The sequence below is a fragment of the Apium graveolens genome, chromosome 10, assembly GCF_009905375.1.
Source record: "Apium graveolens cultivar Ventura chromosome 10, ASM990537v1, whole genome shotgun sequence".
Classification (NCBI taxonomy): domain Eukaryota; kingdom Viridiplantae; phylum Streptophyta; class Magnoliopsida; order Apiales; family Apiaceae; genus Apium; species Apium graveolens.
Genome location: NC_133656.1, coordinates 213032835 through 213049339, shown reverse-complemented (window position 1 = coordinate 213049339; position 16505 = coordinate 213032835). Strand labels below are relative to the sequence as shown.

At 33.1% G+C, this 16505-nt stretch overlaps 1 long non-coding RNA gene across 1 annotated transcript; it reads right to left on the bottom strand.

Annotated features, from left to right (window-relative positions):
• Window positions 1–761: 761 nt before the first annotated feature.
• Window positions 762–15801, bottom strand: LOC141690137 (uncharacterized). Its single transcript, XR_012562669.1, has 3 exons — window positions 15663–15801; window positions 13319–13529; window positions 762–1209 (listed from the first exon to the last, which is right to left on the bottom strand). It is a non-coding gene; the product is annotated as an uncharacterized LOC141690137 (long non-coding RNA).
• Window positions 15802–16505: the final 704 nt, after the last annotated feature.

Genomic DNA, 16505 nt, shown 5'->3' with positions numbered 1-16505 from the left:
ATGATTGATACAGTGCAAGGAGGTTATATATAACCACCAAGTGCTTTTAAAAGCTATCATGGACATGGACTACGTCAACAATTTAAAAATCCCCCCCCCCCCAACTTATACCACATGTAGCTCAAAATATTAACTTAAACTACACATGATGAAATATCCAAAGCCTGAACAAATATAAAGTGGTGGTCAGTGTCTAAGATAAATATGATTGCTCCTCAAAGCCTTCATGACCACAACCCAAGCATATTAATCAATTTTATGCCAATATGTAAATCAGAAAAAGGAACTCACACAAATAGAGTGATCAACAAAACTACAAACATAATACGGTTAGGTTAAAGCCAATAGCCATGCTAAAATAGATGGAGCTATTTCTATAAATTAGCACACAAAAATAAAACCAAAAAGTGGTTTTTGGTGCTAAAATAGCACCTTGTCTCCAATAATTTCTTCTAAATCTTGTTTCAAATTTAAATAACTTCCAAATACACTACACTTTTGAATACAAATTTAACTACCTTCCAAGTACCCTACACTTCTAATTAACCACTATATCCATTTCCCCCTCTTTTTCACTTTTTGATGAGTTGACAATTATAACTCCATCTATATTTTGTGCTAAATATAGCACAAACTATAGCATTGTGCTATTTTAGCACAAAGTTTAGCACATCATTGGAAATTTGGAATGTGGTTTTTTGTTTTTGGTTCTACAAACTAGCGCATATAGCACAAGATATAGCACACCATTGGACATGCTCTTAGATATAACCCTTAATTTTGTTTTAACTGAAATTTGCCACCACATTAACATTACACTAGTTGTGGAAGTTAACTCTGACATAGCTCATCTTTTTAACATTTCACACTTGTCAATACTACAGCAAGAAAAAATTGAAGTTCTGCAAGATAAACAGTAGAGAGAGAGAAAGAGAGATAGACAAATAAAACCCTAGTATACCTATACAGTAGAGTTGATTTATGGGCGAATGAGGTACCAGCTGCACACATCACAATGACTGTATAAATACGGTCTCCACCTTATGCATCAAGAAGTTGCTGTTGTTCGAGTTCATGGAGAAGTTCAGCTAAAGGGCTAGCAGGGTCATCTATATCCCCGTTTATGACCTTGCACTGCACCAGCTGTTCTTGAAGACTCTGCACCAGCTTATTAAGTTTCTGAATACTTTTCTCTTGGGATAGGATAATCTGCAACAGCTTGCGCAGAGTTAATAAGATCTTCAAGTTCAAAAACACTGAAAGCATATACATATAACTCTTCGCTCGTAATGTAGAACATAACTTTCTAATAATTGCACCTAGTTTCTGATCTAAAAAATTTCATTTAACAGATTAATATTTTACCTAAGCACTAGTAGGTCTACACCAATGCAATAATCCAGTGGCATAACTTCCTTATTACATTTAACTGTGCGCTTAACTGCTCAACTATCCAAATAGTGGAATTCTTATTCAAAAAGATTGCCCAGCCTATAAGCTCCACGTTAGCCTTTTTAAAGGACTGGACTAGGGATGTGTGCCCGAGTCAAGATTAAAAAAAAGGATGAAAAAGAAAGAAGATCTCTCACAATCGCGCTCTCCGCTTTTATTTAAGGATGGCGAAAGAGGAGGATGATGAAAATTTAGTCAACTGCTCCATTTCTATCTATAATCTTCTTCCCAAAAGTGGGATTTGGGGAGATTTGAAAAAAACAAGTCAATAATATAATTATAGTTCCATATATATATATATATATATATATCTTTTTCTCATTTATTTGAACTCAGGAGCATACAAAAGAACTTTTTCACCTAATTCCCTTCTTTCTACTTCTCTTCTCCTCCTAAAATACTCATGAACAGCCATTACTTGGTTCAACAATTAAAGATTCCGGCGATGAATATATGGGGATAAACTTCCTTGTTAAATAAAATGATATCCTAAATTTAAGGTGTGCACTTCAATGGAATAAAGTCAGATCAATCAACCATAACGCACTTTAAGGTACACAGTAGTATCTATATCTATCGAAACCACGCAAGCACACAATATTACCTAGTTAAAAGAGAATACAAGAGTACTTAATTTATAATTCTCTCTCGCAGAGTCACAAATATGCAAAACCGAAAAACAAAAAAAATTGTTTTCAGCAAACTAGATTCAGTATGTGAAGCTACTATTGTCTATTTGTATATGGGCTACAGCCTACAAGCAGAAACCATATGGGCTGCCTAATAATAGGATCTCAATAGTCCAAGTTACACCATTATGATAATGCTAGACCTAGACCTACTATTCAAATCTTAACATCCCAACACCAATCTTTTGAGGCCGGACAGTACAGCTATCTATATTTATTTAATTAATTACCATATTTATACTTGGGGTTAAATGATTTAATTGTGGTCTTAAGAGGAACCATAAGCTCTTGTTTGTCCTATAGAACACAACAGGTAAACACCTAATCCGTTTCTCCATTTGCTTGAGTAACACAATTATCTAAATGGGAAATGAGAAGTAACGGGATGTGTTTCTCTAGCACGGCTATATATACTCGTGCAAAGTGGAGAAACCAATTGTGAAAGACTAAACTCACAAAATACAAAAAAGTCAGTTTTGATGAGAATTCACAAAGAGCAATAAACATAGCAAAAGTTTTTAATCATTCAAAAAAAATACAGACACACACCCCAAAATCACTGTTGATACGGCAAATGTGCCACATCGCTCACAAGGGGCAGCAATACGCCATGGCAATAAGGCGTTTTTATGGAAATCAGTCACCGCATATAACTACAAAAAAATTGAGGGGTCGTTTCAAATACAAACAAATTGGCCTACAACTTGCAAATAATTGAATTGTAATATTAAAAATATTCTAATGTAGTTATACAATGAATCTTATTTGTATTCTCAGCAATTACATATTTATATGTTAGATACTAAATCTAAATCAGACTTATTTATAAACTATGCAGATAATCAGAGTTTGTAGTTTAATATTGTTTTTAACAGAACTCGACTAATATACGTGTATGTTCATATTATAATGTGCGAGTATATAATCGTATTGAAGATATTTAAAGCTTAATTTGTTATCAATGTATCAGTATTCCATATATATACATAGTACCGTGCTACTATTAAAAGATCTCAGTATCTTACGACATAAAATATATCAATGTCAGTTCTCAATGGTTATATAATGAAATAATCATTTTTATGTAAAAGAATATTTTAATTAAAAATATACTAATATTATTAATTTCTTCAAAAAACAATTACAAGGTATAACCAAAAGTTACAATAATAGATTATATAATACATTTTTCATTAAATAATATTACGGTCACTCAAATAACAGTGTACAATCACAAACTATATACAACTATTACCTGGGATGAGAAAAAAGAAGAGGAAAACAAAGAAAATAAAAATAAAAACAGCAAACAGCGAACAGAACAAACTGAGGTAAAATGAAGAAAACAAGAATATAGAAGAACAAACAAGAAAAGACGAACAGAAGGAGAAGCTGCACAGTTTGGTGAAGTCGCTCATCTAGCTGTTGCTAAAATACATCTGAACTACAACAGATATATTCAACCCAACAAACATTGATTGGGTCAAAAAATAACTCAGCTTCGAGTAGAACACATGTGGGCGGGTAAAACAGATAAGGGCTGGAAAACATGGTGCGCATGTCGTCGCCTTGGTGTGATGCCATGAGGAATGATTGAAAAAAACAGTTCTGTTGTTGGGTCAGGTAGCTAACAATACAATTTAGCAGTCTTCTCAAAACATTATAGTAATCTGTTACTGGACATAACTCAAACAATGCAAGGTGGATCTCAGCGTCCTCATACCTCCCTTTCTTTTTATCATATTTGTCTAAGAGAGTTGAACTTCTCTACTTATGACAGTTAAAAAAAATCCAAGGATTGCATTTAACATGGATGTGTTATTTACTTATTTGTCAAGAAGCTGTATATATAATATGATTCATCAAGCCCGAAACCAACATAAATCATCCTAATATAGGTGAGGGGGCTGAGTGAGAGTGAGGACGAAGAGAAGAATTCGTATGGCTCGCAACCCATAACAAGAAAACAGTCTCAAAAATTTAACATCTCCTTGTGGAAGTAACACCCTGAAACTACAAGTAAGATCCTGAAGAGTAATAACAAGGAAACAAACAGGTAATAAAGGAAGCAACTTTTTATTCACCACATTATATATACATAATAAGGATAAGGTAAGATATTATCTTGTCATAAAAAAGTGTGTAGAAGAAGTTTTACTATTGCAGGACATACTTAATAAAATAAGGGATCACATGGCACCTGCTCGTTGGTTGGTAAGATTTTCGGATACCCCGCTGACTTGCTATAAACAAGGATACTTGTGATGGTTTAAGGTAACCAATAACCTTTGTATTTTCCTTTCTGTATGTGCTTTCTTATGTCATTTTCTCACCTACTTTTAATAACAATTATCATTGTAACCTTTTTGTGTGATTGTCCCTCTCTCCACGTATCATCAATTTGGCATCACACCATGGAAGCTTAATTCCTTTCTTTACACTCCTGGTGAACCTCCTTGATGAACCGGAAATGTTACAGTGGCTTGCATATGGTCTAAGGATTGTGATATGTGGTTGCGTCGCCAGGGATCCTCCACACCAGAAATTTGAAGACTAAGGCAACCACGTATCATACTCTCTTTAGACCATAGACCATGAGCATGCCACTGTAACACTTCCCCACCCCCCAACTCCAATTTCCCCTGTGCGATTAATAGGGGATTCCTCAGCTTAGCTTTAATGCCATTCTAGCATATTTGTCTTCCTTTTCCCACTAATACCCCTTATCCTATTGATTTTCCACAGTATCGTTTTGAAGATAAAATGTATCATCAAAAGAATGATTTGACAGTTGCAGACTTGACGCGGGGGAGTTTTTTAACTTTGTAACCTTCTGTAAAAATTTTCCTAAAGGGGAATGGGTTTAAATTTCCATGGCTTTGATACCAAACTTACAACTCATGAAGAGAGGTACAATCACATAAAAGGGTTAAAAGAAAATTAATTTTTAATAAAAGTAGGTCAGACAATATAAGAGAAAATGATATAAGAAAGCGAACAACTGTTACTAAAAGTTGGTCAAAAAATATAAATGACAAATTAATATGAAAAAGCATGCACGTATATTTTTACAAATGGAAATGCAAAGACTACTAGGTTACCTTAAACCATTGCAAGGTCAGCTGACATGTGGTTAGGGCTGTAAATTAGTCGATACGCTCACGAACAGTTCGGTGTTTGATTCGAAAAAAGTTCTGTTCGAGTTCGGTTTGATTTATAAACGATTTGAACATGAACACAATTTTAAAGTTTGATTTGTAAATGAGCTGGACTTGAGCACAATATAGTTCGGCTCGAAAGTTCGTCAACAAGTTCGATTACAATGTTCGTAAATAGGTTTGTGAGTAATGTTCGTGAACATAAATTAATATATGTATATGCTCATAAATGACACATGCTTGTGATATAATATTTAGTATATATGATACATATATCTAGAAAGCATTTACCAATTTCTTTAATCCGTTTATAAATTTTATTAAATTTTTATATTTATAAAATTTAAATTATAATACATGCTAGATGATAAATATATAACTACTTTATCTAACTCGTGTTCATGCATTTAATTAGTGTCTATATTATTATTTGGATAGAAATATCGTAATTTAATCAAAATCATGCTAAACACTTAAATTTATTTGTTTGGTTTGTAAGGTTTTAAAAAAAATTATTTCATATTTTTTATTTAATAAAAAAAAGGGAAAAGTCATGCAACAATTTAGGAAACGTGAGATCGAGTTTGTAAACTAAGTTGTTTGCGATCAATAGTTCGTGAGTTGTTTGTTTAACCATAGTTCTTGAGCTGTTCATTGAATCATAATTCTTGAGTTGTGAGTTGCTCATGAACATGTTCGCGAATAATCTTTTACCTAATGAGTCGATACACGAACAAAAAATTTAACTCGATAAAAGTTCGAGCTCGAGTTCGAGTTCGATATATTTTTAACGAGCCGATATATGAACACTTAAGAGTTCGGCTCGATTCCACTCATTTCCAGCCCCTACATGTGGTGGACACCTTATCTTATAACATAAATATTTCCCATAATACCATAACTTTTCTTACACACCAAACGATCTTGATGATAACCACAAACCACAAACAACAATATAACAAAATAAGATAATATTATTATTTCATCTTTACCACCTAAAACTAATTCTTATCACATCATAAAACAATAATACAAATCCTGCAAACTTCATGCACACATCTTTAGTATTGTTGCTTATATATCTAATATGATTAAACTTTATATTAGTTAACAATCAACTCTGATTTTTGAATAAATAAATTATTTGACTTTGTGCTCGCATCATGAACCTTAGATTGTGTATATGAGGCATTTAAAAAAATTAAGTTAGGAGTCTAATGTGCATCTGTGGCTAAGAATAAGTTCCTAAAAAAGGCAAAAAAACAATTGTGTATAATTGCAAGACTCAATTTATGAGGCCGAATGTCAAAATTTTATCACTGGCCATAAGTAAAGAAAAATAAGATAATTTAAATTTGAGTAAATTTAAGAGTGGTGACTGTACTTTACACCGAATTTTAAAAAAGTTTTCGAGTAATTATTCCCCATAAATTATTAATTAAGGGCCAATTAATTTTATTAAGAGATATAAAATATGGCCTTAATTTTAATTAGGAATATTATTTTGTAATTATAAATAGCCTAATTATTATTAATTAATTATGAAAAAATCATTAAAAATCAGACAAATCCCCAAAATTCTCTGAAATTCGGGTTAGGGTTTCAAATTCGGGTCAAGAATTCAATCAGTGATTTTGATCAGTTCTGAGCATCGATTTCTATCATGTAAGTACTCAAATCGAAGGTCTTGATCTGTTCTATCAGTTTATAGCATCAATTCCATGTTTTAATTCGTGTATTTTCAATTTCGATTTCTAGGGTTCTTGACTGATTTAGGGCTTTTTGATTCTAGGGTTATTTGATTGATTTGATTGTTGATATAGCTTTAGATGATGATTTATAGTCGATTTATGTGGTTAATTTCATCAAACGATTCCTGGAAAGTATGATTCGATTATTAGGGTTTATACCCAATTTTTTATTAATCGTTTTTTGTTATAGAGTGATTTTTGATATGCTAGATATTAGGGCTTAGATTGTAGACAAGCTTTGATTTGAGCTATAGAACGTGATGTTTTGTGTACGAATCAGCCAAATCGATGTTTTGACCGGAGTTTAGTTCGATTTTATTGGAGAATGTGACCAAGGGATTATTACGGTTGATTGTGGCCTGAATCAGAGTGGTGAAGTGATTTGGAATGGATTTGTGGAGTCAAAAACCAGAACAAACGATACGTTTTATGGCAAAAACGGAGTTGGACGGAAAATATTCCAATGGCAAGATTCTGGGTTCTTGGTGACCCGAATATGTTCTTGGCGACCCGGTTTCTAACCCGTTTTTTACCCGGCTTTGATCCATAAAACCCAAATCCAATTCTAAAAACCTATTTTTGGTTTTTTATTTTTACTTTTATTTTTATAAATTCCAAAAATCAGTTTTATTTATTTAAATAAATTGATTAATTAATTTAATTAATTAATTGATTTATTTTATAAATAAATCTGAAATATTTTCCAAAAGGGTGAAAAAACAAAATACCCACCATTTGGGGGCAAATGCCCAAAATACAGTTTGGCGGGATGCGTTAACTAAAATACCCGCTGATTACGCATCTAGGGAATGCGTATACAGTTTTTTCAAAATTTTTGAAGAACACGCATGTGAGACATGCGTGTTTCTTTTTTGTTTTCACTTGAATACGCATCTTTAGAATGCGTATTCTTTGAAAATCAAAAAGAGAACACGCATGTGCCACATGCGTGTTCTTCACAAAATTTTAAAAACCTGTATACGCATTCCATAGATGCGTAATCAGCAGGTATTTTAGGCGGAACGTACCGCCAATCAGCATTTTGGGCAGTTGGGCAGTTGGAGCTGGAAAATGGTGTATTTTGGGCATTCTTTCTTTCGAAAATTCGAATATTATTTATTTATTTATTAAATTTGATGAATTATCTTGATAATTAATCAGTTTATTTGGATAATTTGTTTTAAATTCATTTTAATTCCAAAAAATATGAAAAAATCATTTTTAATTCTGATTTTTTTCTAAATAATTATTTGAAAATATATTCGAGGCTTAATTAATTTGAATAATTAATTATTTTGGATAATAATTGATTTATTCTTATTAATTGATTAGTAATAAAACCGTTTATCCGATTTAATCGAAACGGCGCTCCTACACTCATAAAAATGATCTGTTTCCGATAAAAATAGTTTTAAATCTTAATTTCTTCCAGAAACGAGTAGACTTTTGATATTTATTTATTTATTTATTTATTTATAGACCCTATTAATTAAAAATACGAGTCTAATAAATTCTAAAATTAGGGAAAGAGTCAAATATTGTTTGATAATGCGAATAATGATTCGATTTCAATTCTAAAAATATTTTAAAACTTAGAGTGACTATCTGACTTATGTGCTATATAAATTATGTGGTTAATCGAGTCTTAATTTCTAGTTAATTAATATACGAGTCAGTTAGATCGTACGGATAGACGATAAGGGCTACGTGGATTTGGATTGATATACAAATGAGCTATAAGTCAACTAAAAGAGTATTTTTCCTTGATAGATACGAATCCAGCAAGGCAGCTCAAGCCAGTGTTAGAGAATCGTGCTAGACTTAGGTAGATCGCGTATCAGGCAAGTTTTTCCCATATTCTAAATTCAGAATAGTGAATTACTTTATCTTAATCAAATTCTAGACTCCATGAATATTGATAGTTACTATTCATATATACTGATACACAATTACAGTTCTTTTGATCACACTTTTACTTTGATTTCTGGTTATTCTTGATGCGTTGAATCCTCTATTCATATTCCAATAGATTACGCACTAGCTATATTCTGATGTATATCTTGATGTTGAGATAACATCAGAGCATACCGATTGTTTCGGATGCTTGTTCGACGGGACTAGATGGTTACGATTAGGGCCAGTGATGAACTGGACCCTTGAATTAATTACGGAGGCCATAAATGAGCCTGGGTACCTTGTTATGATGTGGGTCTATGTAAATGGCATAGATTTGTATTGTATCTGACTGATCAGCATATTACAGTACTGTGATTGTTTGTGTCCAGTACCGCCGATAGCGGCCTTCTTTATCCTATACAGAGATACACAGATACATATAGAATCTGATTTACTGATTCTTATCAAATTCACTTAGCTCTCTTATGATACTATATACATATTGTGGACTTGCTGAGCAATTATGGCTCACCCTTTGTCTGTTGTTACTCACTTTGTTTTACAGTAAAGGCAGAGAATGAATCTCATCCGCACCCGAGTGGTAAAGAAGCGAGTCAAAAGGCGGGACCCTCTGGCACCAAGAGTGTTAATCCCGATTCAAGAGGAGAGTTTTGAACTTCCTGAGCAGGTGTAGTGTAGATAGATATAGTGTGTATCTGATAAAAATGAATTTAGTTTTAAAAAATGGTTAGATAATTGGTTTGTAATAAAGAGACTTCTGTAAAACTTTAAATTTGATATTGTAATAAAAGTAGTGTTTTGTTCTTATCTTCATAGCTTAACCTTAAAGATTCTAAGTATGAATATGAAGGGGTTGGATGTATGTTTAGATTATTATTGTACAGGTTTTCATTATGTTGGTAGTTGGAAAATAACCCTCAGATCTAGACCCTGGATTTGGAGGGCGTTACAGTTTGATAACAGAGCTGTAGGTTTTGGTCCCTGAAACAAGAAAATTAGGACTAAGATAGGATAGGAAGATCACATAAGATAGGAATAGGATTGTTAGGGTTTTTTTAGATTATAGGATTAGGAATTTGTAAGTTCTAGGAATGCAAAGTTGACCCTTTCTTATGTTTTGGTTATGTTATTAGATGGAGACTTCTTCTGAGAGGAGACGCAGAGAGTTGGCAGCTAAAGGACCATCAGCACCGTGCCTCCACCAGTGTCGATTGAGCCACCAGTATAGATACCGCCAGAGCAGATATTACCACCACCAGTCCAGTTACCTGGTCCAGTGGATTTCCCTGATCCATTGGGATTACCTGATCCAGTAGACTACATGCAGTTCTTTGAGCCTTTGTTACCACTACCACTACCACCAGAGTACCAGTATCCACAGGAGATTGAGCCACAATTTCAGCCTGCTTTAGCTCCAATTCCTTTAGCTGTGTATGCCCCCGCTCCTGAGATTTTCCAGATGGCACCTGCAGAGGGCATGGGAGATCACGAGATAGATCAGCATATGGGTATGCAGTTTGGTAGTGCTGAGATTGAGAGGGTACCATCCCGAGAGTCAGCAGGAGAGGTCAGGGAGCCCCGTACAGTACCGTATCATGAGTTTATCAGCATGCAGGAGGATATGCAGTACCGGAGAGCTCAGTGCCGAGAAATACTGGGTTTGTTCGAGCAGCGAGAGACAGGTCCGTTGGCAGTGCTTCAGCCAGACTATCATTTGAGAGAGAGACTCCAGCAGACATACCAAAGAGCTTCTTGAGAGCTGGGAGAGTTGGTTCATAAGGGTAGACACACTTGCGCGGAGTTTCATCGGGCTATTCGACTTATTCAGTCTGTTTTAGAGACGCTACGACATGAGGTGGATCGTATTCCACCAGGCTTCTGAGACAGGATAGACAGTCAGAGATGTTGTATGATATGTGACATATGTACATAGAGGCCGATATAGTAGTAGTGAGATTAGATATGTGTAGCTTACAGTTTTGGCTTGTATCGGCAGTAGTTTGTGACAGATCTTTTGTAGCAAGCATTTACACCTGATGTTGGTGTTGTTTTATAAATAAACCTTCTTCAACCTCTTTTCTTTTATTTATTTATTTATTTAACCTTCAGTCCTTACAGCATTTACATTTAATTTACTGTTTTACAGTCTTTTTCGTATTTTTAAATTATGTTTGATTTTTGAAAAGACAAACGAATTGTTTAAAAATGATATTATGTGAAACAGAGCTATAAAAAAAAGAGAGAAAAGAGTTTGATTTGTTTAAATTTTCTGTTCCAATATGAGCTAAATTGTTTCTTTACTTATTTTCAACTGTTTATTGGAGTATTAAATAAATTGTTTGTCTTATCACCAGAACAATGGCACCTAAGAGAAAGAATAGATCTGAGACTTCTAATAACAACTCTGAGGAACAAAACAATAACCACCATATGGACCAGGTGTTTCATTTGATGCAACAACATATGATTATGATGCAGCAACAGATGTGCAAATTAATGTCTACCTCTAGTTTTCGTGTTTTAAAAACGGCTCCCACTAACTTTTTTGGAAGAATGACCTGATTTTGTTTCCAGTTCTTAAAAGAATGGCACCCGTTCACGTTCACAAATTAACGAGAGCCATACTCTTGTTATTTACTCTGTAGTTTGTAATTTTTGTAGTGACCATACGAAAATAAATAAATAAACTGTATCGCATTAAGGGATATGCGATCAAATTCAACTTATAAGTTGAAATATAAAAGGCCGAACATGTAATATATATCTAAAAGGGACACGTAAATATGCAACAACGAATTGTCAATGAATTGTCAATACATATGGGCGATAGGAAATGTGATATAACTTGTAGGATAACGGGCGCGACAAGGGTTTAAAATCGATAATTTAATATGATAAAAATGCAATAAACAAGTAGAGAAACTAAGAGTTACAATAGAGTTTTAGAGGTTACAGATAGTTTGAGAGAAGAGATATCTTACGAAGAAGATTAGTTACTAAACATAGTAGAGAGATGGAGTGTTTGTGCCGGAAATGAATTCGTACATTCCCTCGTGTTATTTATATACTACACTACTATATGATAAGAGCCTCCTGTTACAAAACCAGTATATATGCTCACTTTGCTGGGCATTTTAATATAAATTTAATTGCAATTTTGAGTTTTGGTAAATTAATTCCATATGCATTAAATATTTTAAATAAAACTGGTTTGTCATTGGTGTAGAACTTGATGGATGTAAATACTGATAAAATAATTTGTTGCTAAAAACACATTAATTAAAAGAGAGAGCCCAATTACTTCATGGGCAAAGGCTCTCCTATTGTAAAAGTACTATAATTTACTACTTATTATCCCTAACCTGATCCCCGATATAATGTTCAGTGATCTTGACTAAATTAGATAAACTGAAAATTTTAAACATATTTATAAAAAGCCCAAACTAATTCGATGATACTATTGATTTCTTGTTAGTTGGACTAGACTGTAACTACTACTCTACCAGCATAATCCTCTGGTATTTGGAATATTCTTAACAATACGATGAAGTAACAATTTATAAAATTTAGTAAATACAAAATTATACTATATTACTAAAGGCGAAATGGAGAATTCTTGTAACCGGTCCTCGAGTTTGGTCTTTGGTTAGCATAATATTATTTATTTATAAAATTGTTAGGTTGGTTCACTTGCAGTGAATGAAATGAAAATTTGTGATCATAATTTATGGAGAAAAAAAGATGTAGGGAAAATAGTGAACAAACGTGATAGTTAAGAAATATTTTGATGAAGATTGCAAGAAAACTAAGGAGAATGGAGCATGCCTTCCTAAAATGGTGTGTTAATGTTCTAGTTTAATTTGTCTGGAATGGACCGAAGAAAAGAATAATATTGTAAACAGTGTCCCACTTTCATTACATCCATTATGTACTATTTAACAATATATTTGTAAATTTGTCTATAATAAATTGATAATAATTTAATTCTATGTACCTAATCAAGACGTCTTTTAGTATGCCAGGGTGAAGAGATCGAAGCTTGAGATGGTAGTTAAGGTTTTCAATTTGCGTAGATGGAGAGTATGTGATTCATGGGCTTTGACATTTGCACAGATAGAGATAGTATGTGAAGCAGATGGAATAAAAAATAACAAAAAATATTATCATAAGCTTCTAGAAGTTTCAATCATAAATTAACCCTGAAATCAGTAAATCAGATTGTATATGAGTGTGTGCACCGGAAAGAGGAGGGGGCAACTAAAGATAGAACATGCATAAAGCAAAATGCAGAAAATTATGTAATGCAGAAATTAATCTCTACTGATTCATTTTTCATATTCCAAACTCTCACCTTTTCTTTGACGGAGTCCTGACTGCTTACATGATCTAGATGCTTGCGTGATAAATTAGGATTAGCTTCAACTTCATTGACAATCTGTTGGTTCCAATCAATCTGAGATGTGAATACAATCATTAGTAGCAGGAATACTAGGAGAATTGGTCTTGACATTGCTTTGATTATCTCTCAAGTAACTTTTCCGATCCTTATAAAACACGATCGCCTGCCAGTGGAAGATTAAATAAAAAGTTAAATACCAGATATCTATTTTACAAGCAACTTCGCAATAAACATACATGTGTGTGAGTGTCTATAAATGTGTATTATTGGATAGTATCCAGCTTTAAAAAGGATTTTGGGGGTTGTGATGGATATGTATTTTGTAACACTTAATGTGTTTTAATTAATACGACCATAAAGTACTTATTTGATTGTCCCTTCATGAATTATATAATAATTCTAGAAATTTAAACAATAATTCAGGTGCAGTTTGGCATTATATTTTAGAAGTTCCATCAATTCCACCAGTTTTTATATACTGGCTGCAATTAGGAAACTTAAAACAGAGGACAAGAGAAGTAACTCAGCTTGGGACCACATATAGTAAGTGCATAATAATTGACCAGTTTGCATGGTCATAATAGGTTTGACAAAGTTAAAATATGAGTAAAGCACGCGATCCAGGAAGTCATGACTAGTACAATACAGTGGCGAACAGGCTACAACAGGGGCACAGCGGATTAAGCATATGGTCAAACATTTTATCTAAAATTGACAAGCACGGTGCAAAACTGATAAGCATAATGTCTCATACTGTGTTCATCAATGAACAAACTGCAAATTATCAATAAGAATCATACTAAACATAGGAACTAGTAGTATATGTAGTTCCGAACTACATATACCTCTGGAACAAAGCAGCAGAATCCTTTTTTTAATCACTAGCCAGATATCAGAGGCTCGGGATTTTTAGCTTGTGTTCTAATGAAGTTCGAAATCTTGGTGTTTTAGGGCCTAGAGGAAACCCACCAATCCATCTTGTAGTTGGTGACTAAAATCTAACAGCATCTCCAACAGTCTCTTAACTCACTCTTAAATATACTATAAACTATTGACTCTTAGTGGTTTAATGTAGATTCATCTACAACAATACTTCTTATATTCACTCCTTAATATATTTAATACTATTTAAAGTAGGTTATATCCATAAAAGTACAAAAGAAAGTGGATGGAGAAAGAATGTTTTCATATAAATTATTATATAACATTAGCTACGAGTGATTAGTAGCTCTTAAAATTGAGGGGAGTGAAGATAGTTTTAGTACATTTAAAAGCCACTAGGAGTCTCTTGGAGCAAAAAAATTTACCATCCTCTTCAAATTTCAAGTTAAAAGCCATTATAAAGAGCTTGTTGGAAATGCTCTAATGTAGTGACAATATGGTACCAAGGGGTCGGCCAAAATGTAGCTTAATGCCATAACGGAAAAAGCTTAAAAACACATCATGGAGAGCTGGCATTTGACAACAAACTCCTTGATGAAACATTAGAAATTGGTCATAGATTAACGTTCTCGCTTATGATTGAAAGTGACATCCTTCCAAACCAATAAAAGACTTGAGCGGGAATCAATCTACTTCGCTACAGTACAGAGGGCTTTCCATAGACCATGATGATGCTATGGAAACTGGGTAAGTTTACTTCCCTGCATTGACTTTCTTGTGCACCTTTAACTAGTGCGGGCAGCACTTGCTGCAAAAATATACCGTTTAAAAGGTTTATCCTGTGGTTCCAGCTCAAGTCGTGTAACATATTTGTAATGCCCAGACATTATGCTTTTAGTTCTTGAGTTAGTCGTTACGTCCAATATGCGTGGAGTGTGGTATACGGTATACGAAAACAACACATTTAACCTACAATGTTTCCAAAATCTGGCATGTGGCCACTAGTTTAAACAATAATAAATATACAAGTATGCAATTTCATGAATAATCATTCTTCTGTAATTACGTTCCTAAGTTTGATATTTGCCAAATTGGAACTTCTAGTTATAATGTAGCAGGTCAAACCATTTACATTAATTTTCGAAATCCTATCAATTATTGATGTTAAGTTAAAAAAGACAGTCCCACACAATTAGTAGATGATATAATTCTACATAGCTACAACTTCGAGTCTGGATACATAATACAAATCACAAGTTAATAGTTAGCATGTAAATTAATTTTAAATTTGAAGTGTTTGTATATATTTAAATGAACAAAGTAAGCAATTACTAACAAAGTATATAAAACATTCCTGGAAACAGAATTCTGCTACTTTAATGAAGTTTAGAGTATGATGATGAAGATGACATACCAGTAAAGAAGCTTTGATTTGTTGAGCTGCTCAGGTGATTGGGATTGTACGATTTGGTAACTAGAGAGCTACTTGATTCAATAGATACGCATTTGACCCGACCCGTACTGCCACTTCTATCAGAATGATAATGATAAAATTGAGCAAAATTGAACCGAAACCCGAAATTGAAATTGAAAAAAATTGGATAAATTGAATTAATTAATAACCAAATCGAATAAAAACTGAATCGATAATATAATTACTGTTTAATTTTAATTTTTTTAAAATTGAATATAAATTGAACTGAATTAAATTAATTATATATAATTTTTATATTATATATTTAAGAACAATAATATTTTTAATTGAAATCAGTAGATTGTCTAAAAGTTGGTCAATTACAACTTACAAGTATTTCATGTGAGGCCCAACTTGAATTTAAAGGCATCGGCAGTAGCCCATTATTAGGAGTTTAATTTGTTGTATAGAATCTCAAAGATAATTAGGCCGATTAGAGCATCTCCAATAAGGTTGTTAACAAAATTGTCAAACCATGATAAATCATTAAATATATTATTTTTTAATTTTCTCTCACATTCATATCACTCTTGATAACATTTATTAAAATTTTGCTCCAATAGTTAACCAACTTTAAAGATTGCCCATGTGATCCCTCTAAATTAATTTTATATTTAATTCAATATAAAAGTGGGTTGAATAATATACACTTTAGATGTTTTTTATGACTTTTTGTTAATTTAAGAAGTTGTCAGGGGGTTGCCAAATTTTGGCATAGGCAACCTCCCAACTCCAATAAGTAGGCAACCAAGGATGCCGTGGCACATAAGTTTGGCAATCTCA